Source organism: Toxotes jaculatrix, chromosome 5 (assembly GCF_017976425.1).
Source record: "Toxotes jaculatrix isolate fToxJac2 chromosome 5, fToxJac2.pri, whole genome shotgun sequence".
Classification (NCBI taxonomy): domain Eukaryota; kingdom Metazoa; phylum Chordata; class Actinopteri; family Toxotidae; genus Toxotes; species Toxotes jaculatrix.
In genome coordinates this window covers 12,849,777-12,876,353 of record NC_054398.1, presented here as the reverse complement: position 1 = coordinate 12,876,353, position 26,577 = coordinate 12,849,777, and the positions used below count along the sequence as shown (strand labels likewise).

At 39.4% G+C, this 26,577-nt stretch overlaps 1 protein-coding gene across 5 annotated transcripts in view; it reads right to left on the bottom strand.

Moving 5' to 3' along the window:
- The window catches only part of shank3a (SH3 and multiple ankyrin repeat domains 3a), a 198,538-nt gene that overhangs the window by 155,919 nt on the left and 16,042 nt on the right, over window positions 1-26,577 (bottom strand). Inside the window, exon 1 of one of the 5 annotated variants that reach the window (XM_041038625.1) lies at window positions 25,626-25,738. The exons of the other annotated variants lie outside the window; for them this stretch is intronic. The gene's annotated coding sequence lies outside the window, so the exon portion shown is untranslated. Of the gene's footprint in view, window positions 1-25,625; window positions 25,739-26,577 lie in introns of those variants that run through there. 5 annotated transcript variants of the gene reach the window in all.

The following is a 26,577-nucleotide window of genomic DNA, read 5'->3' as shown; positions in this document are numbered from 1 at the left end:
GGGCCGGGCCAGGGAGAGATTTCATCCTACTTGCATCATACAAGGATAAACTGTGTGGGCAAAGGCACTTGAAGAGATCTACATACAGGGAATGAGGTTAAAGTGAGCCAAAACAATCCAGAATGGTGTTCTGGCACCTTCGATTAGTAAATTTGATTGGCAGTTTCATACATTACAATGTGGGCCAAGGGACCATCAAAAAATCCATTAAGTTTTTACTGGCCTGGTTTGTCTCTTCACTGGCCCTCTCTGTGTACATGTTTCGAGACTGCGCTTACTGCAGGACTGCAAAAATATCAAACATTCACTCTTTCCATCCTCATATGTGAGGATCCATTGCTTTTCTCTGTTTGATAATCACTGACAATTGAATGGTCTGAGGTTTTTGACCATTGGTCAGACAAAAAAAAAAAAAAAGTGAAAACATTATGTCGGTCTCTCAGAAATTGTTGTGACTATTTTAGGCCATTTGATTAATCTATGAATCCCCCAGAAATTCTTTGTTAATTGGTGATGAAAAGTTGCAACTGTTCTTACAACGTTGTGTTTAGCACAATCAACTGTATGAGCAATCTTTACAGGAACCCATTTTCAAATACAAGGGGGCCAAAAGTCTGGGACTACTAGTGAAAATACTTTTATTTTGTATTTATTTCAAATGTAACACTAATTTCTTTCATTACAAATTACGATATCTTAACAAGTTGAATCTACTGTACATGAATTTCAGAATATCTTAGTATTTGGTATGTCCCTCTTTTACCATCATGACAGCACTCGAGCTGGCATGGACTTCACAAGTTTGCGCAAAACCTGATGACCCATGTTATCCCAACATGATCTGACAATGTTCCAAAGAGCCTCTTGTGGTGTCACAGCATGCTTGGCTTTCTCGGCCTTCAAACACCCCATGAATGTTCAATGGGGCTGAGGTCAAGCGACTGCGGAGGAAAGTCCATGTCAGTCAGGACTTTTGGTCATTATCATCCTTTTGCAGTATGAATCCTTCTCTACAAAGATGTAAACCAGAGGGTACAGTGTGTCTTTGAAGAATGGAGTGGTACTTCTCCTTGGTCAGGGTGTAGTCATAGTCCATTCAGTGTATCTGTCCAACTCCAGAGCAGCCAAAACACCCCGAGACTTAGATATTCCCACGACTATGTCTCTCCTGTTTGTCTTCTCACATACACCCTTCGGTTACTGCCTTAAATCTCAAACTTGGATTAAATAAGTATATTTCACAGTCATCCACTGTGAAATTCTGGTATTTCTTAGCCCACCCCAAGCGCTTGGCCTTGTTTCCCCTCCTGAGAAGTGGTATAGGAAACTGAAACTAGTCCTCTGAGACCACAACAAGACAGCCTTATTTTGACAGTACTTTTGCTGATTGGAGTCATGCGCTTTTCATTCAGGAAATTCTGTATCTGTTAAGAAGTTGCTTTTCCACTTCTCAGGGAACTAAGAGTGATGTATTGATCTGTAGTCACTTGTGGTCTGCCTGATCGTGCTTTGGATAAAACTGATCAAGTTTCTGTGGAGCGGGTTAGAGTTCCTTGCACTGCCCCCTTGGAAACTTTTACTCTATCCATGATTGGATGATGACAAGGTGCCTATTTGCTCTGATGCCATTCTTTTACTATGACGATGCTACTTAGTGAACAATGATCTGCTGGAAACTTGAGACACAGTCTTACTTATAAACAGGTCAACACTGGCTGCAACTGATAAGTAGATCAAGTTCACCTTAGTGGAACACACCTGACCATTTGTACAAAGGAGTTAAGTTGGTCAGTGCTCCAAATCTGCTTATTTCTGATTATTTTCATGTTTATGTGAAAGTATTAGAGATTTTCAATGTGATCTCAGATTTCTGGACCCTACTGTATGCATTTAATTCCTTGCTTTGCAACTGAACAGTTCATAAACTGAAAAAATGATCAGTACTTGGGAGTTGTTCAACCGCTTAATGAAATAGCTGGACCTTCAATCTGGCTGGAAAAAAAATGGCACTGGCATACCCAGGGCTGGATGATAATTCAATACTGTTATTTATCATATTTCCTTGCAGTTATATAGTGACAAAATTCACCTGCACAACTGATAATGTGTACAGTGTAACATCTCATATCTTTTAGAGACTTGTCTGGCAACAGAGCTAACTTTAAAAACATAATGGGATCTATACCTATACCTATAGGTTAACACTGCAGTCCAGATTCTCTGTCTAACTCTCATGGCTTGGGAACATTAAAAGAGTGGACTAGAATTATAAGGAGGCTAGCTCCCATGCCTCAGCTAACAGCTACAGCCTCTTCTCTCTTCAGCTCAGATCTCTTTCACCCCACCCCCTCTCACCCCATCTCTTGCGCTCCAGCCCAGTGAAAACAAAGTGAATAATTCATGACAATAGCAGTGTGCGCATGGATCTAGTGCAATGTATGCGTGTATCTGAAACATCCGCTAGTCCTTTAAAGTCCTTGCCATAGAGCTATACTGTATATGAGGACCTTCAGAACCACAACTGAAATCCACAGCCAGCTATCAGCCAGCCCTTCCAGCTCCTCTCTAAGACATCTACACTGGAAAAAAATAGGAGGCTGGGGCAGAGGGAGGGAGAAAGATAAAGGTAAGCAGGGTGGATGGTAGCATGAAGCAGAGAGGGTTGGAGAGGATGTGGCTGAGACAGTCAGTGGGCCAAGAAAAAAGTAGAGAGAAAGGGAGCGTGGAAGAAAAAGGGAGGATGGCAGAGTGACGACAGAAAAGGAAGGTGGGAGAGCCAAGCAAGAGGGTGGGAGAGAGGGAGGGCATTACATACAGTCAGCTTTGACAAACCAGCCACATAGCCTGTGGCCTGGAGTAAATGTGATAACTGTTCACAGACCCCATCAGGGTCTGCTTCACGGTCCTCTACACCTGGTATAGCAAATGTCATGGCCACTCACAAACTGAAGTCACCCAGGGCCACATTTATTCACACACACGCAGACACACACACACACACACACACACACACACACACACACACACACACACACACACACACACACACACACACACACACACACACACATTTATCTCTTTGTGCCTTAAAACATTTTCATTCATATCTTCCATTCTCTTCCTTCCTAACTCTCTCTCATTGTGATTTTGAATGAAGGTAATTCACTGGTAAGGCTGAGTAGCATCAAACAAAAAGGGAGAATGTGGGTTTAGCTGCCTGGTTTTCTGTGCTGCAGTACCTCTACGTTAGAAGTGATTTTTCAGACTACTAGGTATAATGGGCTGATTTGTCTTTCAACTGAACTGACCTCAGAGGAGAGAAGTCATCCATTTTTCACTTTAAGATAAATATGTTGAATGTCAAATTTTCAAACATCTATTCCATACTAGACCTAAGTAAGTGTGAAGAATATGATATTACTAGAAGAGAATTAGATACAGAGATACACAGAATTTAACTGTAATTTGTATTGATTTTTAGGGTTTTCTGTTTGTTTCTGTGTGTGTGTCTATCTCTCCCCACTTTCACTTACTTGGACGTGCAGGAGCAGTGGTGCCATCTCCCTTCATCAGGAGAAGGCTCTTGAGAAGCAGCATCTCTATTCAAAGTGCCATGAGGGACTGGGCTGGGCCAACAATTGACCATCAGGGGAAGGAACTGCAGAGTGGAACTCGGATGAGGGTTCCCTTCCACAATTACTGTCTCCAAGGACAGTAGAAAGGACTGTTTAGGGTACACCTGAGTTGATTTGGATGACTCTCTTGGAACTGGTAGGGTGTAGCTGAGGCTTTAGAAGCAATGTTGTCAAAACACAAGTGGCTGCTCTCTGATCCAGCATATAATGGCAGATGCTGATTGTTAATCAGATGGCTCAGTGCCTTTGGCATCATCTGGCAACACTAACAACTCCTAACAGTGCTCTGATGGATACTGAAAGGAGGCTGGTGGACTTGCTTTGGTCCGGACATTAATGACCGATGACTGTTACTCTCCTCTACAAGTCCAGCAGGCAGGTTGAACTTGATTGGCAAGGGAAGTGGAGAAGCAGCTTCAAGTTTAACAGGATTAGCATCTTCCAGAGAAGACTACGGTGTGCACTGAATAAAACATAAAGCTCGCCCCTTAATCAAAACTGGAAATGTTTTGACACCCTAAAAGCTGGAACTTGTCAGAGGAGGTATTACCAAGCAACAACACTTTGTATCTCCTATAATAGAAGGTTGGGAAACTTTGCTGGTGCTGTTGGATGGAGGCCATCCTCTACTCCAAGCAGGATTTTTGAAGAATCCCAGGATATAGCTTCTCTTTACATCAAGAACCTCAGGGTCTTGAAGAAAATTACTGAACACTGGTGGCAAAAGGTACTGATCAAAGCGAATGCTGCAAGCTGAGCTATTTGGGAAACATATTAGCCAACAGTGCAAGTGAACTGAAAATAATTATCTTCTATAGATGACATCCCAAGCCTGCTTTGACCTATACTATATGAAGCATATAGAACTGCAAATATGGTTGAGTATATTTATGTGTGGATGTGTGCATACATACATTAGCAGACGCTTCATCACAGTAGCCTCCTTCAAAATGAAACTATCAACAGACACACACACAATCTCACTCTCTCTCTCTGACACATACTCACACACACACACACACACAAATGCATCCACAGCCAGCTCACACGGATTAGCCACTCATTGTAAACAAAACAGTGCCTGACCCATCTAGAGCCCCGAGGCCACATGCAGAGGCCCCATATGGAAAATTAACCATGTGCTAAAAGCTTTTTGGAATCAATACTCTACAGTAGCTGCACCACATCCCAAAGCCACTGTCTCTATCCAGTTCGCATGGGCTGACACAGCAAGCAGATGTGCCCCTCCTTCTTCCTCTCTCGCATAGACACACACAGCTGACACACATGAAAATGACAATGATATTCCTAGGCTCACAGCAGGGTAATCATAATGTTATGCCATTTATGACTTAGAATATCAATATTTGTCTTGATCTGGTTGGTAGGGTAGAAATCCTGCTTGGCAAGCTCCTTCACTATGGCTTTTCAATCTGTCACCCCTGCAGACAGAAATGGAAATGTGACAAACTGACAGAGAGAAACAGTTTAATGTTATGAAAAACCTATTGAATCTCTTTTTTGCCTATACTGCAAAGGGTACATTTGAGGACAAGGCTATTTCTACGCTCTGTCAGAAAAGATTTTGCACCAAGACTGTGCAATGCTTCACTAGAGCTGATGTGACATTTTTAACACTGTTCTGTGGTACCACATTCTTTTACAGACAACCACAGATACATGCATTCTCTTCTATTAACATATAAACAATGACATGTAAAGAACTGATCAGAAAAAGCAAATGTATGTGAGGTGACTGAGGTAAACAATGTTGCCCAGGACATTCTTGATGACTTATGACAAGAAGTTTCTACAAGTTGAGTACAAGGCATATAGGTAAGGTATGTCTGGGATCCAGAAGAAAGCGGGCAAAAACACATCCTTTAGAACAAAATCCTGTGTCCAAAAATCTATTTCCACACTGCATCCTTACTGATTGTTCTCCTATCTTTGCTGTTTTTGCTTCCTCCAGTTTTCACACAATCCTTTCTTTCACTATCTGTTGTCGGTTTATAAATTCTCTCTCTATAACCACAGGACGCTGGTGGATGTACAGTATCTGTTGATCTCTGTGTTTCCAGGGTTGCTGCTCGAGTGTCAGTTGGCTCTTTGATGCAACCTTCCTATTAATAATCAATGGGGCTCCCCAGAGAGAACTTCATAAAGCCTGCCAGCCAATTAAGACCTGTTTCATACCATGCACTGCATTACCTCTCCACACACCACCACAGCTCTTAAAAGGCAGGTGGTGTGAGATGCTAGGGAGGTCAACAATGTCACTGTGCCAGGCTCAAATTAATGCTATCAAATATACGCCACACTGGGGATTCAGGGTTTGTGCCTATTAGCACACAATGCTGCTACATGCAATCCCAGTCCATTCTCCTTCCCAGGTATGGGCAGTTTTGTTTTTCCATTTGGACATGTAGCACAAGTAACAAAAATTTGGTGTGGGCAGTTCTGAAGCTGAAGATCAAGAGGATGAGCTGTTAGAACAGATACAGCATGCTTATGTATATAACCAAGGCCAAACTATGCCCAGTTCTGCAATAAATAAATAATTGAACCCTTGTGCTTTCATCCATACTATACTTGTTATACATACATATATGTTACATACACTGACAGATATTTATGTATGTATGTTGAGCATATATGTACTCATACACACAACTGGGATTGGAAGAACAAGGGCTTATGAACTGTTCGGAGTCAGCCTTCTCTTTAATCTATTTAAGGGCATGAGTGGAATTAGCCAAGTGACAGAGTTTTTTGTTGCTCGGTGGCATTAAGTAGCCCACATTAGTTTAAAAATGAAGGGATATAAAACATTAGGAAAGAATGCAATATCTTGAGCAATCAAACTGGGATTATAACTGAAAGCATTATCTAGAGTAGGGCTGTTGGATGCTGAACATTTAGATGTCAACATATTTCCCAATCAAACATCTCAGATGGCCAATGACAATGAGATGTTTTCTCCCCTCTGAGAAGCTGTCTCACAGCAACTTCCTGTGAGGCTAACTGCCAGAATGCCTGCTCTTGCAATGAGCCAACCATACATGATGAGAACACTTACTGCACTACGTTGTCCTGTTTGCTAAATGGTTAGGTGCAACTACAGGCTGAAGTTTTGGAAAAGTGCATTTAATATTTAAAGGCAGAATCACACAGAACTTCTGTACACCCACAAAAAAAGCTTTGTCATAGTAGGTACTAATAAGGAGGAAGCCAAATGTGTAACATGATTGAAAATCAAACCATATTAAGAAGGCCGCCTGGTTAGCTCAGTTGGTAGAGCACGAGACTCAATCTCTCTGGGTTGTGGGTTTGAGCCCTGTTCTGGGCAGCACCATCTCCCATGGGCCCACCACCCGTGGGAGGTGTCGCCCCCGCGACCTGGGCCTGGATCCAGATAAGCGGCAGATGATGACTTGATATGACCATATTAAGAAGTACCCCAGTTTTGATTTAGTAATAAATCCTAAAAGCTACCTTAAAGCTAAAACATAGCTTTAGGAAAGCATTATCTTTGAGAAACATACAGTACTGTTACTCTCAGTGTAATGCAAAATTACAGACCAGGACAAAACAACATTAACTGTAAGAGAAAACACAATTATGAGAATTCCAAATTATATAATATTCCCATTTCACTATAGATGTTATATCTGTATATATAGTTTTTAAGTATTGCAGATCGTAAAAAAATTCAAAAAACCCAAGAGATGTCACACTGAGATCAACAGAAAGCCTCAGACTTGGATTGTTTGTTTACATTAGCTAACAGGTGGTCTTGAGTCAGGTACATGTTACTGAAAAGGGATCAGGCAGGGGCAGCATGTTTTTGATTCTGTGATACAACAATGGACAAGTACCGAAAAACAAGAAGTCATGAGGCAATTAGTCACTACCAAACAGATGCCTGTTCTATGTCAGTAAAGAGACTTCTAATCCATGTAAAAGTACTATCTACTAACTATCCAAGAAAATCTGTGGGTCATAGATCAACAAAGACCATGTGTGACTATGTGTGTATGATTATACATATAAAACACAATTATACACCATATGTGTGCACCACGTGTTTATGAATGCAGATGCGTATGTATACAAACAATAAGATAGGCAGATTGGGGAAGATTAAGGAGTAATTAGTCACACAACACTGCTAAAGGTAGATGCCTCGAAGTAAATTACATGACTGCTGCTCAGGAGCTGTTAGTGGGAGCTACTGTAGGTACTGTACAAACTGTTCAGTGTTCTGAGTAGAGCAGCAGTTGTGATGAATTCAAACCTGCTCTGAACCTTTTTCGTGTTCTTTGCTCGTGGGATGTGAGATACATTTTTGTTACATAAGCCCCATTAATTAATTCTATAAGGTACATCCTGTAGATAAAGTGTCCATTTTCATAGAGAAAGCTTAATATGTACCTCTAGGTAAAAAGCAATACCACAGCTTAGTTAATCTGAATTTTCATGTAGGTATTGCAGTTCGAGAGGGGAGTAACTCCAAGCCAGTTAAGTTCATCAAAGCACTTCCTCCTAAAAGCCTCCCTCCTGTTGTTTTCATATATACCATGTTAGAGAGTGTAGCTGCTGATTCTGCAGCAGGACTGTGGGGTAACCCCAATGAATCCCTGAAGTTATGCAGTGGTCATAGTGACATAAAATTATATATTTGAATAAAAAAGACATAGCCATAAGAGAAACTCTGCAAACCTATCGAGTCCAAAAAGAATTAAATAGCTGACTGAAGTGATATTATTTTGTAGTAGATCAAATTATGGCCTACAATTACACAACCAGCTAGATAACCCATTGCACAACAAGTGCATACGCTGTATCAGTTACACTGTGAGACACTACTGACCATATTCCTGCTGAAGCAGCAGGAATCATGATGGAATGATAATGGAGAAGGGTTAATATTTTGCAACTTGTAATATTTACCTCAAACTACAATGTGGGGCTATGGCCTGGCCTTCTCCCTCCTAGCAGTCATAAATATTTCACACCATTTACTCAATTTCTGCCCTTAAATCCCACAGCGATTCCATCTTTGTGTGTGCCTCTATGCACTCTGATCCATGCAAAATTCAGAAATATATTAGGTGAGGGTTATATTAATGTGAAAGTACTAGGAAGGATCCTCCTAGAGATTTCAATAGTCAATAAATGATCAATTAATTGTCATTTAATTTAAATACGAAGTGAAGACGTAATGAATGCTAATGAGCGCATTCCATCAGTAAGCAAAGTTTAGCAGCTTTACAGAAAGAGGGTGTTTGGGCTGACATTAAGGTAAGCAAAGAACTTAAAGATGCTACAACTTTAACAAATCCAATACAATCTCACTGAAGATTTTAAAGAAACCCCTATACTATTGCAAAGAACCCTGTTCAATTGCTGGTCAATTGTTGTATAGTGGCAGACGGAAGTGGAAGCTCCACAATTTAAAATGAATGAAATTATTTTGGGTTAATTTATAATTCAAGTAACTTGGAGTTTACTTAATCTGTTCATTAAATTGCTAACTTAATCGGACTTTGCAGTAAACAGGTCATGTTTTATTATGAAAAGAGGCCATTGCAGTTCATAAATTGTTAACAATGAACCTACTATTGATTGTTAACATGGCCAACTATCGACTAAAGAAACTGATGCTTAAAATTTGCATCCCTAGTTCCTTCTAATTTATGAGTACATCTATGGAAAATGAGAATGGGAAAGTGAGAAACAGACTAGAGGCAAGCCACAATTCATGAGATCAACCCATATGATCCCTCTCAACCAGGGATATAAGCCATTACTAAGCCATCTATTCCTGAGCTTTTATGACTATCGATCTACATCTGTCATTTGTGAGAGAAACATACTGTAACTGGGTCACAACAGTCCAGTGGCAGTTTGACACATCAGTGTGGAGTTCTGATCTGGGACGTCACGCATAGAAACATCACTCAGAAAATATGTGTGTATGTTTGTATCTATATCTTTGTGAGGACCAATTTTGGCATAGACCTTATGGAGTGAGGACATTTTGGTAGGTTCTCACAACTTTAAAGGGTGTTTAGAATTGGCTTAGGCTAAGGGTTAAAGTTAGGATTTCAGTTCAAATGGTTAAGATTGGATTAAGGTGCTAGGGAATGCAATATGTCACTGACTGTCCTCGCAAAGATATAAGTACAAGTATGTGTGTGTGTGTGTGTGTGTGTGTGTGTGTGTGTCGTAACACCAAAGATAGGAAAAGACATTAGGGTTATTGAAATCTACAAATACTGGATAGCCCACACATAATGACTATTTCCAAGCAGCATAAACAGTTTGTTTAGTCTTGGCAGTTAAAAAGGAGCACATATTGAATGACTGAGTAAATACAGATGACAACAAGCTATGATTAATGTGTCGCTAGGCAACCCCGAGTCCCGCAAGAGCAAAACATTTTGTCTGGGATTGTATCAAAAAGAAACACATATCTTACGAAAAATTGTTTGTGTTTCTAATTTACGCTGCCATTTGAATGGAAAAGGAAATGAAACAAAGCAAAGAAGGTAAATTTTAATGAGAAATTTGAAGGAGAGGTGCCTAGAGCATAAGGAGAATTTCAGGTGAGCTGTGGCTATGTACTACAACCTGAAAGAACTGATACAGGCTACACAATAATTGTCATTCAGGGCAAAGAACCTTATTTTACAGTTTACTTGACATCTTTATAAAGTGTTTTCCATCATTTCTACCACTCACACATATGATGTCAGTTGTCCCAATTCCTGTCATAAAAATCGAACATATTTAAAATAATCTTTTTTGCAAGGAGCGGCTGCAAAAGAAGGTAAATGATTAGAATCATGTAATACCACAAACTGTATGAGTTTAGCTACTGACTCAATACCTACTGGCCAATATGGCAGCAGACTGGGTAAAACTTGGTCTGATAAGCTGTGATAATCAAGTAATTGCTCCAAAAATCATGATTTGTACCCACAACTAACAGTATGTTGACTCACATATGACAAGGTGTCCTTGTCATATGTGAGTAAACCCACATCTACTCCTGTGGGGTCATCTAATGGGCAACAGATAACCCTGCTGGACGCTTGCCAAGTGCAAATGTGCAGATGTGAAAAGCACTGTTGAACACATACATGCCAAATTCCCAGGGGTAAATTTGAGCTTAACATGTATGGATGTGGCCATGTACATGTAAAACAAAAAATACTCTCAGAGAGAGGGCTTTGCTGCAGGATTCTCGAGTAGTAAAAGTAAATCTCTGCAGATGCATTAGTCAGTTCTTACAACAGCCCCTTTTTCCCCTATTCCTCTCTGTCATCTTCACTGATATAAAAACAGATAAAGGTTGGGAGCAAAAACAGTGTTTCAGCTCCAACCCATCCCCATCACTGTGAATAATGGGAAGAGAAGGGAAAAGGGTAGATCATAACAGCTACATATTACTAAAGGGGAGCTCCTAACCAGATAAGGCTGCTTGCTGCAAAACATCTTAGCCTCATGTCCAGAATTAATGAACCAGATTTCATAACATTTGTGTATAATGCCATCATGATTTGCTAGATTGCATTCTGTTATGAGATATTGTAGGAAACAAGTATGAGACCTTCAGGTGCTTAGTCGGAGCCATCGCAGCAAACAAACAAAACTATATTGACTTTGAAAACCCAACATGCTAACAACACAGTGTCGTTTAGCCCAGCAATATTGTACTAAGGGAACAGCTTAACACAACAGTGCACCAGTCTCATACTGATTGATCCGTGTTTGACTTCCACTGTGCTGCCTGATGTACGAGCAGCATGCAGACCTTGATATAAACGCTGTGCGGTCCTGCCTGAAATGTTGCTTTTCTTCTGTGCAGCATCTCCCTCATCTAATTCTAACTCTGGATTTACCAGAGGTGAATACCTTCCAACAAGATGAGCAACTGGAGTGATGAATGTGATCAACTTCACATTCATAACCGAACATGCCTGAAACCCTGCAATATTTCTAGCGCTTCCATCAGTTGCCTGATGTAACACAATTAATTTGCATACAAATAGATGCCAGTGACATCAAGAGGTTGTAAAATATTGAATCACAAAAACTGTGTGGAAGTGAATTAAACTGCAATGCTGTGTTGATTGGTGTATGAAAAACTGGAATAGTATTCAATGTGAACCTCTTCACAGTTATGCAAACAAGATGTGGCATTTATATGCTCAAGATTTTAAGGCATCATTAAAGGAGATGCTAAAACAATGGTGCACAGATGGCAACGAGAAATCATTTGAAAATGACAGCCCTTCAGCGCATCCGGAGTTTGTTCATGGATAGGGCCTCCGTCTCTCTTTAATTGTGTGCCTTTGTTTGTCAGTGACTTGCCAGTATAAATACTATTTGATATGCCTGCTTGCTGCCATTATGCATTTCGCCAGACACCATGAAACGAAGATATCTGAATATTTCCATGCAACCTGTTCCGCTGAATAGTGACGTCAAAACAAGGACTAGTACCAGTCTTAAAACTCTTGACTGAAGGATCCATACTTTCTATGCATTAAGGCTATTTACTATAGAAAAGAATAAGGTTCTCTATCATGAATGATTCCATTCTTTACCAACAGGATATTTGCTGTCACTGGTTTTAATCCCAAGCTTCACGTTGGCTTTGATATTTGTTGTTCAGATACTTTAGATGGGAAGAGGCACTAACTAAATAGATTTTCACTGTATGCTTTTGTTTAGTGTCTTTTGTACATTTAGATGTTTTCATGCTCACAATGAATTGCATGATACCTCACACTCAAGCATGACAAGCATGTAACCCATCTCTAGTTCTAGTAGACATAAGTTTGGTTTGTCCCTGCTATACTGTATATTACAGTTGCAAACTGAAATTTTGCACAGTTTTTGCATCGTTATAATGACTCCAGGATCAATATTTTTATTTGTTTGAGGCATATAATTTCAAGGCATATAGATTTTTGACCACCATGTTCAGTTCTTCCATCCTTGAACTTCTTGTTGATCTGTTCGAAGTCTTTATCCCTTTCCAGCTTCATCAAGCATTAAGAAAATGTGTCCTGAGCCTGCATTCCAAGTAAATGCATTAGTAAAACTCTTTTCTGAGAGGCATCATCGATTCTGAAAAGCTATTTCCCCTCTTCTGCCACTGCACACAAGCATTACCTGGTGCAGGGAGTATATTAAAGGGTGAAGCTGCAAGTTAACTCACAGAGCTTTTTCTCATATGTTACCTCTCCATTGCTCCTCTGTTCCTTTCATACTATTTCTTTTTGAGGCTCTAATGTCCATAATGATTCGCTTCCATTTTCTTAGAGAACTAATGAGATGTACAGTAAACATCAGTGTTTATCACAAAGAACACCCCACACACAGACAAGCGCGCACACACACACAGCGACAAGCATATGCCCACCTGTCTCTGCTTGCATGGGTTACTCTCAAACTAAACTTTTCACAGTGCTGTAATTTTTCCATAAAAGTCTGAGAAACAAAATCTGTGGTTCCCCTCACAACACCCATCCCCACCACATCTCTCTTTTCTGTTGCTCATCCCCTCCCTACACCCAAATTCGTCTGTTGTCGATGTGTCGTGACTGTCTGCCAAGTGCAGTAATTACAGTACAGCAGTAGGAGCTGAGCAATAGAGAGAGAAGCAGCATATCAAACACGACTGCACAGGGCAATGGGTGTAAAAACCCATTCTCAGAACTATGAGCTGCTGCATGCTACAGAGCAGCAGACCAACAACTATTACTGTCTTCATTTCTCCTAATGTATTTACTTGCAGTTTATTAATACCACACAGTCATTGAAAGAGTTTTATAACATATTGTATATTGTATAAAATGAGTCACAGGGTTACTCTCTGACCAACATACAGTTCCCCGCACACATCTATTACATATAGTCCATTGATAAAAAGATGAGCACTGTGAGACACCTAGTGATTTCAGACACCTACATGCCCACTTTATGTCTGAAAATGCTGAGATCTCACACATTGACTCAGACAAACTCACTCACAGATACACACACACACCCACACACATACACACACTTGTTGATGTATTGCCTATTACACCGCAATGACAGTACTGGCAGTGGGCCCAGAGCACTGGATAGTTTATGATGTTGGGAATAATAGGCGCGGTTAAAAATAACTTTATTATCAAATGCACCTCAGAGACAATAGTGACGTAGGCAAAGGGGGCAGACTCTCTGACAAGAGACGGAGGAGAGCACATGCTACTCAAGACAGCGTGGGCTGGTGTGGGAGGGGTTACAACATAATACACAGTCACAAATTAGCCAGACATTTAACTGTAACTGTCACTAAAATTAAAGGAAGGATACAGAGCCGACACTAAAGCTGTTATCTAGAATACTGAAGAGGATTATTGTTGCGCAGTAACAGTACCCGTTGCATTTTTGAAGCACCATGCCGAAACGTACATGCACCACTGTAAACACAATATTCATACTAAAGAAATACAGGTATAAATTAGGTTAATGTGGGCTACGGTCAAGCGGTTCATAAAATTTGTATTTTCCCAGTGGTACTACAGACAACAGGTCTGCCACTATTGCCTACTACTGTGGTAAGTCTCTCCTGAATATTAGGAAAGATGGTCGTTTATTGGCTATCCTGATGGTCACTCACTAATAGATGATGATTCATTGGCTGCCCTTTAGCTACATAGCACCAGATTAACCAAAGAGAGTTATTACTGAGGAGGGCCCCTTGCCAGTGGCTGACGAAAATGCAGGAATTAGAGGTTTTGCAGATTTGCAGCACTGATTTATTCAGTGATAACTGCAGGAAAACAATGTCTTGGATTATGTCACTTGAGTACTCTTAAGTTTTCCTTTGCTCAGGTCCATTATTTTATCATGAGCACCTACTATAACTCTGACTCTGTGGAGAGGTAAGCAGTATGACTGTCCTAAGTTAAAAATTAAGGTAAGGGAAGTAGAGACCTGCAGTGACTGTGGGTGCAGCACTATGAAAATATGGATGTTGGGTAAAGATTCGTATTCCCAGTCTTCATTCATATCTGACACTTCCTTAAGGATGCAGCGGGCCCTGAAACTGAAAACCAACACATACACAACTCTGCAGGGGGAAGGCTAATCAATAGCCTCTGGAGAGTGGTTGGACATAAAGTGTTCATTTCTCTAAAGCTCCAATAATGACCTAATACCTCCACTTCTTGGTCCACAGGGATCTGTGTGCTTTTGTGTGTGTTTTTATATACACATGTATGAGTGCCTGTGAGTGTATCAGTATGTGTGTGTGTATATATGTGTGCATTTGGCTGCATGTGAAATTGCAGTCTTTAAACCTAATAGCCAGCAGAAAAAAAGAATGATTCCCCTCTTTCTCAGGGGTAGTGAATTAAGAGCTGTTGCAGCCGATGCCTTTTTCTGCTTCACAAAGCTCACCCACCACTCAGAACAGGAAAAAACTATGGAAAGGTATGATCGTAGATAAAAAGTGAAAGTGTAATACAAGAAAAAGCAAAGCATGGCTCACTGCACTCTCATATCCAAACAGCTTGGATGAGGGCTGCATTAAAACTCTGACCTCGCCTGTGTAGTTGGCCCTGCCACTGAACCAGATGTTTACCACATAAATGTCTGAGCATCTTCAGGGGTGATATAATGAGGGCAGCAGTATGTGTGTGTATGTAACACACAGAACAGCTGTTTGGTGCCACAAATGCACTCACATACAGTACAAACAGACTCACTGAGAAAAATGTAGCAGTTTTGTGCACTTATGTTCAGGTACTTGTGCCGTGAGTTCCACTAGGTTAAAACATGAGTCTGAGCATCTGACATGAAGGAATCACAGAAAACATGAGAAGTGTTGATACTCAACAGACAGTTCCTTGTGACATTCTACATTCTGTACATGACTGGATACCACTGTGTCCAATGTGTATCAAAGAAGCCCCTACAGTGTTGGTTGTTTTTTTATGTTGTTAGTGCATTCTTCGCTATAAACATCAATTTCCAGTCACATGACCACAAAAATCTAGTTATTTTATTATGCTACACCAGTACTTAATACCTAATTCCATGTTTCTTACTAGAGAGAAATCCAAAAAACATCACCTACTGATTACTGTGTTTATTTAAAAGTGGATATGGTAAAAATGCTCTTGCTTGAGACTGAAAAGTGCATAAGCACAACATGCCTAACTAGCACTTACTGTACACTTTTGGTGCACTTCTTTACCTGCACTGTCTTATTGAATAGATTTAGTACTTAGTACTTACTTTAATGTCTCCTATTGTACTGAAGCTTTAGTGTTGTCCCTCACCTGTAAGTCGTTTTGGATTAAACTGTCTGCCAAATGAGTAAATGTAAATGTAACAGTAATCTCAATCATTTCAAACATGCACACAAATCTTTTCTGTGTTCATACTATTTGTATTCCATTCTGGAAAAAGTGTTTGTTTAACTGGCATGCTGTTCGCTAAAATGCCACTCACTAAGCCTGTATGGAATAATGGGATAGTGCTTGCATTTCCATTTTTGATCCAAGGCATTGTCATTTTTTGGAGCGTGGTCAGCATCATTACCCAATGCCCCTCCTTCCCACATACACACGTGCCTGCATACCCCTCTCCTCTGTTTTTCAGTTTCCTCCACTGGCACCCATCCCTGTACACACACCATTTAGTCTACTTTCCAGCCCTGTATTTTTTGGAAAATTAATATGCAAGTCAGAAGGGTTGTTATGGAGACACAGTCCCACGAGAGGTTAAGCGCTTGTGTTTCACAGTAGGGCTTGACTCCACTATCTTAAGGGGTTGATCTAGATGAATAGTGAGTAATGAGTGGCCTTGCCAGTCAAGTCAATTTTATTTATATAGCGCCAAATCATTACCTTTCATATACAGAAGATCTAGACTGTACTCTTTCCCCTGTGAGCAAGCACTCTGCGACTGTGGCAAAGAAAAATTCCCTTTTAACAGGTAGAAACCTTGAACAGAACCCAGGTCATGGAGGGCAGCCATCTGCCTCAACTGGCACAGCACTGTGTACTCTCCACATAATAATAAAAATAAGACTAAGAAGAAGACAACAACAGAACTATTAGGACGGTCTTGGGATTAATCATATATACATCATAATATATGCAGGTTTGATTCCCTTCTTTGTATTATTAACAGATTTCCTGTTGTATGGGCTCACCTGCCCTGGGCTCTGATAAGAGGAATATGTAGAAGCACAGACAAAAGCAGAAACAGAAAGGTCAAAAGACTATAACATGACGTCTATCCTAAGTTCATACCTAAAACTGTTGCCATACCAATACCAAGTGCTAATTATTACAAGAGTTGGCCTTAGGCTAAAAAAGTATCAATTAAACCAAATAAATAGTATAGTCACAAAGATTTTCCAAATTTACAGAGAACCAGAGTAGTTTTGTGCTCCAAAGAAGCTAAAATTGGTTTATAGTGTAGCTGTTGGGAAAAAATGAGTGCCTTCATTTTGCTAAAGAATTTTGAAGATGCCTTTCTGCCAGACAGTGGCTGGCAATGGGAAGCAAAAAACATGTGTATCTTCTTTCACAAACACAAACTAATTCTCATTCTACAGTCAAACACACATGTACATGTAAACCACGTTAGACCCACACACACAGCTCCCATAGGTGTACAGGAGAAAGTAATTAGTAGGAATAATTCAGTGGAGCATCTCCACTCATCTCCCCCTCAGTGGTGTCACTACCCTCAGCCAATGGTAATTACCTGTCGCTCTTTTAAACTTGAGGGGACATTTGGTGTGTGTGTGTAAATATTTTTGTGTGAGTATGTGCATACAGCCCTTTAATAAAACAACTCACTGTAGTTATACTGAAACCTCAGATGTAGTTCTAGTAAAACTCAAACCCTTTACAATTACTCAGTAGAAGACCAGTATCTTACTTTGAAAATCTTTTCAGCCTAAAAACTGCTCAGCTGGATGCTGCAGGAGCAGGAAATGTTTTAGTATCAACATATTACTTATTTAGCTTCATTGTCATTCTTTTGGATATGAATATTTAACCATGAGCCTAATCATGATCTTCTACAATGTAAACTCACATTTCTATACAGGGAACAGTCCCAGATTGAGGTGGCAGATTTTGTATGAACATGTTCTTTAGTAGAATCACTCCTGAGCCTACAAAAGCTTAGAGGGAGAAATGGAGAGAGAGAAGAATCCGTGATGAAAAACTGGAAAAATACAGCAGCAGAAAAATCAATCAAGCAGCATTTCCCAAAAACTGGCCTTTGTGCCCAATGTAATGTGATTAAGGTGTGGTTTGAAAAAGAGTAAAAAAAAAAATAATAATAATAATAAACTTTATGATAATAAGCTTCCTCTGGGCAGAGAACATTAATGATTTTTGGGTCAGTATTAAGTCTGCTGGCCAGACAACAGAAACAGAGAATGAACAAAAAATACTGCATGTACTCTTATATATTGACAGTCATGCCAGTAAATCCATGACATAATATACAAGTCATTTCAATTTGTACAGGTATGATACGGTAGTTTCAGATTAGTTTGGTGCTATTTAGGGCTGTTAAATCATATGTAATCCTCACAGGCCCTTTGGGACAACACAGACCCCCTCTGAGTGTTGTGTTGAGGCATTTGTTAATCTTGTAAACATCCTTTCACTGATCTCTCATTAATTCAGCCCAGAGGATGACAAGGAGAAAGAGAAGTAAAGAAAGAAGAGAGAGAGAGAGGAAAAAAAGAGAGAGAGAGAAGGACGCATGCATTTAAAGTTGAGTCAATTAACCACCACTGTAAAGGCAGCTCTTTCCTCTTTTACCAATATGCTAATGCAAAACATGCTAATCGCTTCTCTCAAAGGCTGCTTCTGACACAATTTGCAAGGCAAAGCCCGTATATCTGCTTTTTCTAATTAATATTCAAAACACTTTGTGTATCCATGTGTTTGTGACCACTTTTTGTAAGCAAGTGAGGATCTGTCCGGCCTAAAGCCTGCCTTTGATACAATGAAAGTCGTTAAACCTATAGTTCACAATAATTAAAGCTGGCGGTCCTGTTGGATGACCAGTTACAAAAAACATATAGGCTGCCACAATAACTACGCACAAATCAGGGGGTAGCAGGTGCATTTGCACAATGAACCTTAGAGCAATGGCTGCCACGGTACATGCTGATGTGTTTCAACACATTCCTTCTCTCTGTTTAAGATGTTGAATTCCAAATATAGGTATACAGAAGTATTTCATGATTACCATGAATATGAATCAAAACACATTTTGCTAAAAAAAATTATGTTTGCTTGAGTTGGAGTCCTTAAATGAGTTTCTGATCTAAAAATATATATACACAGTATAAATTATAAACTGTGAGTACCAGAAAGCATATTAACAGGATATTCAAAATGTGCTTTAGAAATACAGCCAAGATAACTGAAAGGAAAAGAATAATTACTGCCCAAAATTCATTTGGAGACATAATTACTGTGCAAGTGATTTATAAAATTTGAAATTCTCGATCAAAAGTCGTGTGACAAGTAGATAGAGATATAGATATTGTGTGTACATTATCATTTCCCATGACTATGCAGATTAATGCGGGCCAAGTGTGCCTTTAGTCAGTAAAATGCATCTCAACTCTCAAGGTCTGAGTGTTATTCAGTTGTGTTAATGACCCATCATGCCTCATTTTCATCATTTCATCTGCCTTGGGAGGAGGTAAGTGGTGTTGCCTCAGGTAAAGTACCTCATCAACAAGCATATATTCCACTTTTACATCCGACCTCCACAAAGCCAACACTGAATACTCTGGACTGTGACTGTCGGCTGCTTAAAAAATGACAGAAGTCATGCTTTAAGCTTGGCAACCTGACAAAAAAGGACTGTGTCCTCTTAAATGTTAAGTCAAAAGCAGTAGGTCAAGATACCAACTCTTCTTTGAAATACAAACCAATCAGCTAAGACATTAATTTGTCCTGCTGATTTAAATAAGCACATCTTGGCAAGCAGTATGCTCAACATCATCCTTAAAGACATTCAGAAGCAGAATGTCACTACTGCTGAATTATTTCCATTGTGAATGTCAATCAAAATTTACGTCTGCTGACATGAACTTTCATGATAAAAGTGACAAACTGACTTGATCTTGCAGACAAAACAAGCACTCTTGGTGAGGGACACACACAAAGCTTCTCATTGCCTCACTAATTCAGCAATGCCTGTCAATACACCAGAACAGAGAATAAAGCTGATGTTGTATGGTAATCACATTACACTGAAAATGTTGGACCAATTCAGGCCTCAGTAACACCTACGCTTGGGTTCAATGGAACAAGAAAAGTGTGTCCGTCTATGTGATTAGGAGAATTTACATTTAAAATCTCTCAGACTGAGTGACCACGTCTGCAGTCTGCAGTCAGATTTTTTTTAAGGCTTTTTATAACATAAGATTAGACAAAGTAAACTGCCATCCCACAATACTGCCAGAGAGTATTCTAGTTAAGACAATATCGCTCTGCTCTACATTCCTTTTTATTTATCATGACTAGAGCGTCTCTGTCTCCAATAACAAAAAACAATAATGTGATTAAGGATCACAACATTAGAGCACCAGTGGCAGGTCTCCAAAGGGGCCCTCATAACTTACAACAACTTATAAGTTGTTCTGATTTTATACATCTTCATTGGGCCTCTAGATTACTGAATAAAATCTACATTCTACAAAATCTACATGCACGTTAAATGATACAAACAGAAACAAAACTACTGCACGTCTCTACTGACATATATGCAACCATGTAGACGAATGCAACAATTTACTTAAAAGCAAATGCAAGAAAAACAAATCCATGTCAAAAACCATTCCAGTATTTACATTTTGCAAGACCCTCAGTTTCCTTTACAGTGTCTTGCCTGTAAAGGAAATAAAAGATAAGATCTTAACATCTTCTATCCTCCATCTCACCATATCTCCCTATCAACAAACCAAAAAATAGATAAGCAACATGAAACAGACCCTTTTTATTGCCAGCCATTTAAACTGTTTAAAAACAATTAAATGCTTTCACCCTTCATCATCATTAAATCTTTTAACACTTCTTTCTGTGCCATCTTCCACTGCAGGTACTGACGTTGGAGCAAAATTTACATTTCAAATTGTATAGGTACCATCTGGAAATGGCGATTAACTTTTTCTCAAAGTTGTCTTGTTAAAATCATATTTTTTGAGGCTTTAGTCTTGGGTGTTTCTGCATTGTGTTGCCTGTTTAGGCTTCAAAACTGTTATTGTAAACAATTTAAAAATACAGTCAGAACATCTGGTACACAATAATCTTAACATAGATACAGGACAGTAATATTTACTTCAGACCATTTGCTTGGTTATCTCAATTAGTTTTTTTTTTTTTTTTTTTTTTACTGCCAAATCTGTGACTACTGCAATAAATATGGCAACCTCTCAGACTCCTTTAGTCCCTCAACCTAAAAATAAAAAGCCTAGTAAGAAATCAGATCCAGTTTTTGAGCAGAGATGAATTACTTTTCTGCACTCACTCTCTAACTCACAACTTTCTCTTTGTAACTGTTTCTTGGGTAGAGAAGTACAAAATCTGCACATTTTACAAGTGAAAGAGACGTGCTCAACTGACCAACAACCACTGTGTCTGAAACATGAATGATCTGTATGAGACAGCTGATCGTTGATCAGCACTGTCACCCTCCCTTGTGCACTTGTTTTTTCTTCATTTCAAAGCTTTACACTTACAAAAAAAACCTACACCACATTTTGATAATGATCCAAAGACCTTTCCATCACTAGCTGCACTGATGCAAGTATCTAATCACAACACCAAAGATTAACAACATCCTTCTTTAGTGACACATACCATGAACCGTGTTCAGTCCTGTTTTCTGAATGGACAGGCAGGGAATTCAGAGGTCTGTTTCAGTATTAACGAACAGAAGAACCAAAGCTGTCCACGTGTGCTGTCTACTGTGGGAATGCAGGATCTGGAGGCAGACACACAACCGTGAGAAGTAACAGAGGTAATAGGATCAGGGCTGTCCATCTGGCCTCATCCCAACACACGCCACAGGCTATAAATAACACCTCAATAGCTAATACTGTTGATTTACTAATCTCCCTACTACAAAGACAATTTAGTGTCTTTGCAGGAAAACAAATGGTTATGTCTTGTTTTAAAGTGATTTTGGAGTCATTTTGAAATCCTCTAATTTAATGATTTAATGGTTTATGCAACAATTCTAATCTTGTTGGAGCACTCAATCTAATTTTTTCACAAAAATAATGTGCAGTTCACTACCTTCTATTGCCAAGTGATTCATCACAACAGTGACTCAGTGATGTTCCAAGGCTTTTATATTTGCTGATCTAAACACAATGACCACTGAGGGGGGGGGACCTCGTCCCTAAAACACATGTTGTGACCTTACTTTCACATTTCATCAAAGAATTTTGTACAGTGCATTTAACAAACGAACACTTGTGAACATACACACTGTACTGATGTCTCAGACTGACTGAGATTAGGACTGGGGCAGATCAAGGCATTTTTAAACTGTCTGTTGTTATAAAGCCCCACTGCTCTCTGATACTTTTGTAAATCGTAGTGCTCCATGTATAGCGGCTAGCCCCGTTGAATGTGAAACCTACTTCAGACACCAGCACTGCAATGCATAGTAAGTGCAGCATGGAGCGGCACAAACAAATAAATAGCCAGCAGCACATCAACGCTGACAGAAAGTGTCAGCAAGTGATGCAAGTGGAGCCGCTCCAGTTTAAACAATGGCTATTTGTTTCTATTTTAGCAAAAAAAAAAAAGATTTTTTGGGAATTGGTATTTACTGAATATCTGACAGTAAAGTGACAAGAAACATAGGGTGAGGGAGTTCTCTGTTAAGATCTGAACTCAGGATAGTTATGTGGTTTGCATCTTGGCCAACAAGTCATCTATTTCATCATCTAGTGAACTTGCAACTTCAGTCAACCTATTTTCCAAAATAAAGTATGACACCACAAAATATTACCAGAAACCCTTAAAGAAAAACTGTGGTGCAAGGCACATTTTATTATTGAAGAGTGAGTCAGCTATCAAACCTACTGTGCAGCATTTTATCAGAGCTGGACTGACTTTACTAAATCTGATGCATAACTTCTTTAGATTAAATGTGCACTGTGAAGCTGTATTTAATAGCAAAATATAAATATTTAGTCAAAGGCCGTAACAAACAGGAACTTAGGCTGGCATCAAGACCTACAAAATTGGCTGGGACATTCCTATACTATCTTGTTGATATGGTAAGACACTGAGAAAATATGAAAAATAAATGATTATTTATTTTGCCAAGCTTTTTGAAAATTGGTATTTCTTTTACTGCACATCTAAAAGCAATTCTTGTTGAACCTTCCATTCTAATGAGATTTGCCTGTTTATGCTGTATGAGAAAGCAGAAATACCACAACTTTAATTTTAAGTGGTAAACAATGCTCAGAACCTGTTTCAGATCTGTTACAACCTGAATACAAGAAGCATAAGATATGATGTGTTCATTAAATATTTAGTGACACACTGAAGTAACAGTAATGTCATTTAAAACAGTTTGTTTCACAAGTTTTATAATTAGTTATGAGGACTAACACAGCATGCTTTTTTCTTTTTTTTTTTAAATAGTAAACCACAGTGCCCCAGGTATAGGGGCTGTCAGAAACGCCCTGCTGAGACACTGGAACCTATTCAAGATACCAGCATCGCACAGCAAGTGCACCACAGAGAGGCACTAACAAATAAATAGCCAGCAGCAGATCTATGCTGACAGCGGGTGTTAGCAAGTGGTTCAAGTGAAGCCGGACCAATTTAAACAATGGCTATTTGTGAGATTGTTTTAAAAAATGTTCTTGGCATCTGCCCTTTACTGCACAGCTGACAGTAAAGTGACAAGAAACATCAAAAGTGGTCACCAAAAGTGATACACTCCAGTTCAGAAGTAGCACATAAAGGAGAAATTATCTTTAACAGCAATAGCAAACACTGCCAAACATACAAAGAAAACACTACCTAAACAAAGTTGAGCAATAAACCTTGGAAGGATAAAAAAAAAAAAAAGCAATGTCTTTACCAAAATGAAAAACACTCAAAGATTAGCAAGAACTGGAAAAAAGATGAAAACATGACTTGTCAGGGACCAATTTACATTTACTCAGCATTAAACCAGCATTTTTTAATGGAGGGCCAGTGCCTAAACTGGGGAGGTGGTGCCACCCAGAGTGGGGCTCAAACCCACAACCCTGAGAGATGGAGGCTCATGCGCTACCAACTGAGCTAACCGGGCGGCTCCATGGGAAACATCATATACTGAAAGTGACTGTGTGCCTACATTAGGCACCTAATTTTCTTAAACCTCTCAGTATTTAAGTGTATTATCTTGTTTTTCTTTTGTATTATTTATTTCTTGGTTATTCTATTTTTTATTTTTATTTTATTTTTCTTATTTTATCCTTTAAACTTTTAGTAAACTTGACTCGGGGGGGGGGGGGGGGCTCGGTATGTCTGTTCGTTCTGGCAGAGAGAAGAATTCTACGCTCAAGGTCAAGAAAGAGCTTTCACGTTCAAAGTAGTTCAAAGTTCTTTCCCTAAATTTCATTAAAAAAAAATAAAAATAAACATCAAAGAGCTGTCCAAAACATTAAAGACAATACAAAAATACAAAATCCTTTCTAGGCGGGAAAGGGTACAGTCCAGTTGCACGTGCATGTTAGAGAAATTTCAATCATGACTGTAAACAATATCTTCTGGTGAGCAGAAGCTGTATTTTCTGTTGAAATCTGTATGCTTTCAGAGCCCTGTCCTGCTCATGTTTATAACATCTGCAACGACAGATGCAGATGTCATAAGTATCCATACAAATTAGAGAAACCCCAAATGTCAAAACACTCTCCTTTCAGCAGCTGAAAGACTGTCATCTGCAACGCCACACACAGATCTACACTCCTCTCACCTCTGACTCACAGTAATCTCATTCAAATCAAATTAAGGCTGAAGCAAGTGACAGCCCCCTCTGGTCCCTTAGGTCCATCACCTGTTTGAGGTCTATGAGTGAGACAAGACAGGCTAGAGAGGAAGAGATACAATGAGACAGAGAGAGGGAATACTGCTGTGAGAGGCAGTTGATCTGCAATGCTGCCAGAGTCTTTGGTGTCTGCATGTCAAATGCCAGTGCACTCCATAGGAATACGATAACGAGGGCTGCACACAGAGGGAATGCCAAATGAGATATCAAACACAGAGGAGAACTCAGAATCACAGAGCACAGCACTGAGCCATTTAATAAGACATAGACGGAAAGGCTGCCTGCCTACATTGAGCTTCAATACTATTATTCATCTGGGCTGTGACAACACAGAAGGTGGCACAGAACAAAGCATCTGAATACCATGAATTATATGTCTCAGTCCTGTGATGATATGTCCTTGGCTAAAGTGCATATGGCATTCAGTGGTAGGCACTGTCCAAATATCCCATAAATACTCTCTGAACCTGAGATTAAACATAAACCCCCTGGTTTTGTTATAGTGAATATTACAGTTAGATATAGTGTTGAAAACCAACAGTGAACTATATCCAATTTATTAAGATATAACAGTGATGTTGTTTTATGTTATGTGATAATATGCCAGCAAAAAGGCAAAACAACTAAAAACATAAACTGATATCTTGTGAGAAAGAGCCATCCATAATGGTCTAGGTCAGAGTTTGTATCCTAGATTTGACAACTCTTCATATTATTTAACAGAGTTGGTATACAAAATAATACATAAAGCCAATTTTAAGCAACTACAAAATGTTGCAGACTAAGATTTAAAGAGCAGAGACATACAAGGAGCACGCTCCCCACTGCCATTATGAACGGAAAGTTGCTGAATGTACTCACTATTTATGAAGTACAGGCTACTACTCGGGTGAACCTGAGGGGTTTGAGGTGTAACCCCAGCCCTCCTCCATCCTGAACTGGTTACCATGTAAAACATCTGAGGAAATCTTGACCCTACACAATGTGAACAGAGGCACCTGGTCAAAAAACAGTTGTCATTCAATGTATTATAAAACTATTTCTTTCTTAATAAATTCAGGGTATGGCTTTGTTACCACTTGCTTTTTTAAGTTTTTACCTGACAGACATAATTCAATGCGACTGAGCATTAAGGACTTTCTCTTAGCATGCACAATAACAGGACCACTGTAATGTTAAACCTAAAAGAAATGCTGGCAACAATTAATGTTATTAATTACACCGGCGAATGACATGGAATAATGTCTGTAAAGTTCTATCGTTACTGTTTAAGTACCGCTAATGGCAATATTAGCATCCATTTCATACTATATCTAATTGTACATAATGTCATTGTCATTAAGTTAGTTGTTAACGCTAGCTGAAACAGCTTAGCTCGTGACTCTGGTTCTGTGTGAGAACTAATACTTACAATACTCATTTCTTCTAACAGATTGACAACACAGCAACGTTAGCCTGACTGTGGAAGCTGTAAAACAGAGAAATGTACCTGAAAAATCATTTGGCAGTCGACTGTGATCTCCCATCGACTCTCTCAATAGATTAGTTAAGCTAGTTGCCTGCCAGGTGGTCAACAACAGACTGGCATCAAAATAAAAGCATCCTAAGTAACTTTCACTGAAACCACCTATCTAAGATGGATAGGACACTTTTACTTTGAAAACCCACTCAAACGCTTCATACCACCTGACCACCCACCTGTTGTCGTATCTTTGTGTGGCATACTTTCTTTCTGGGTCTTCTTCATGGTTTGGGCTAAGACTTTTAAAACACACATAAATAAAAACTGTATGGTACAACGTGCTGTATTATT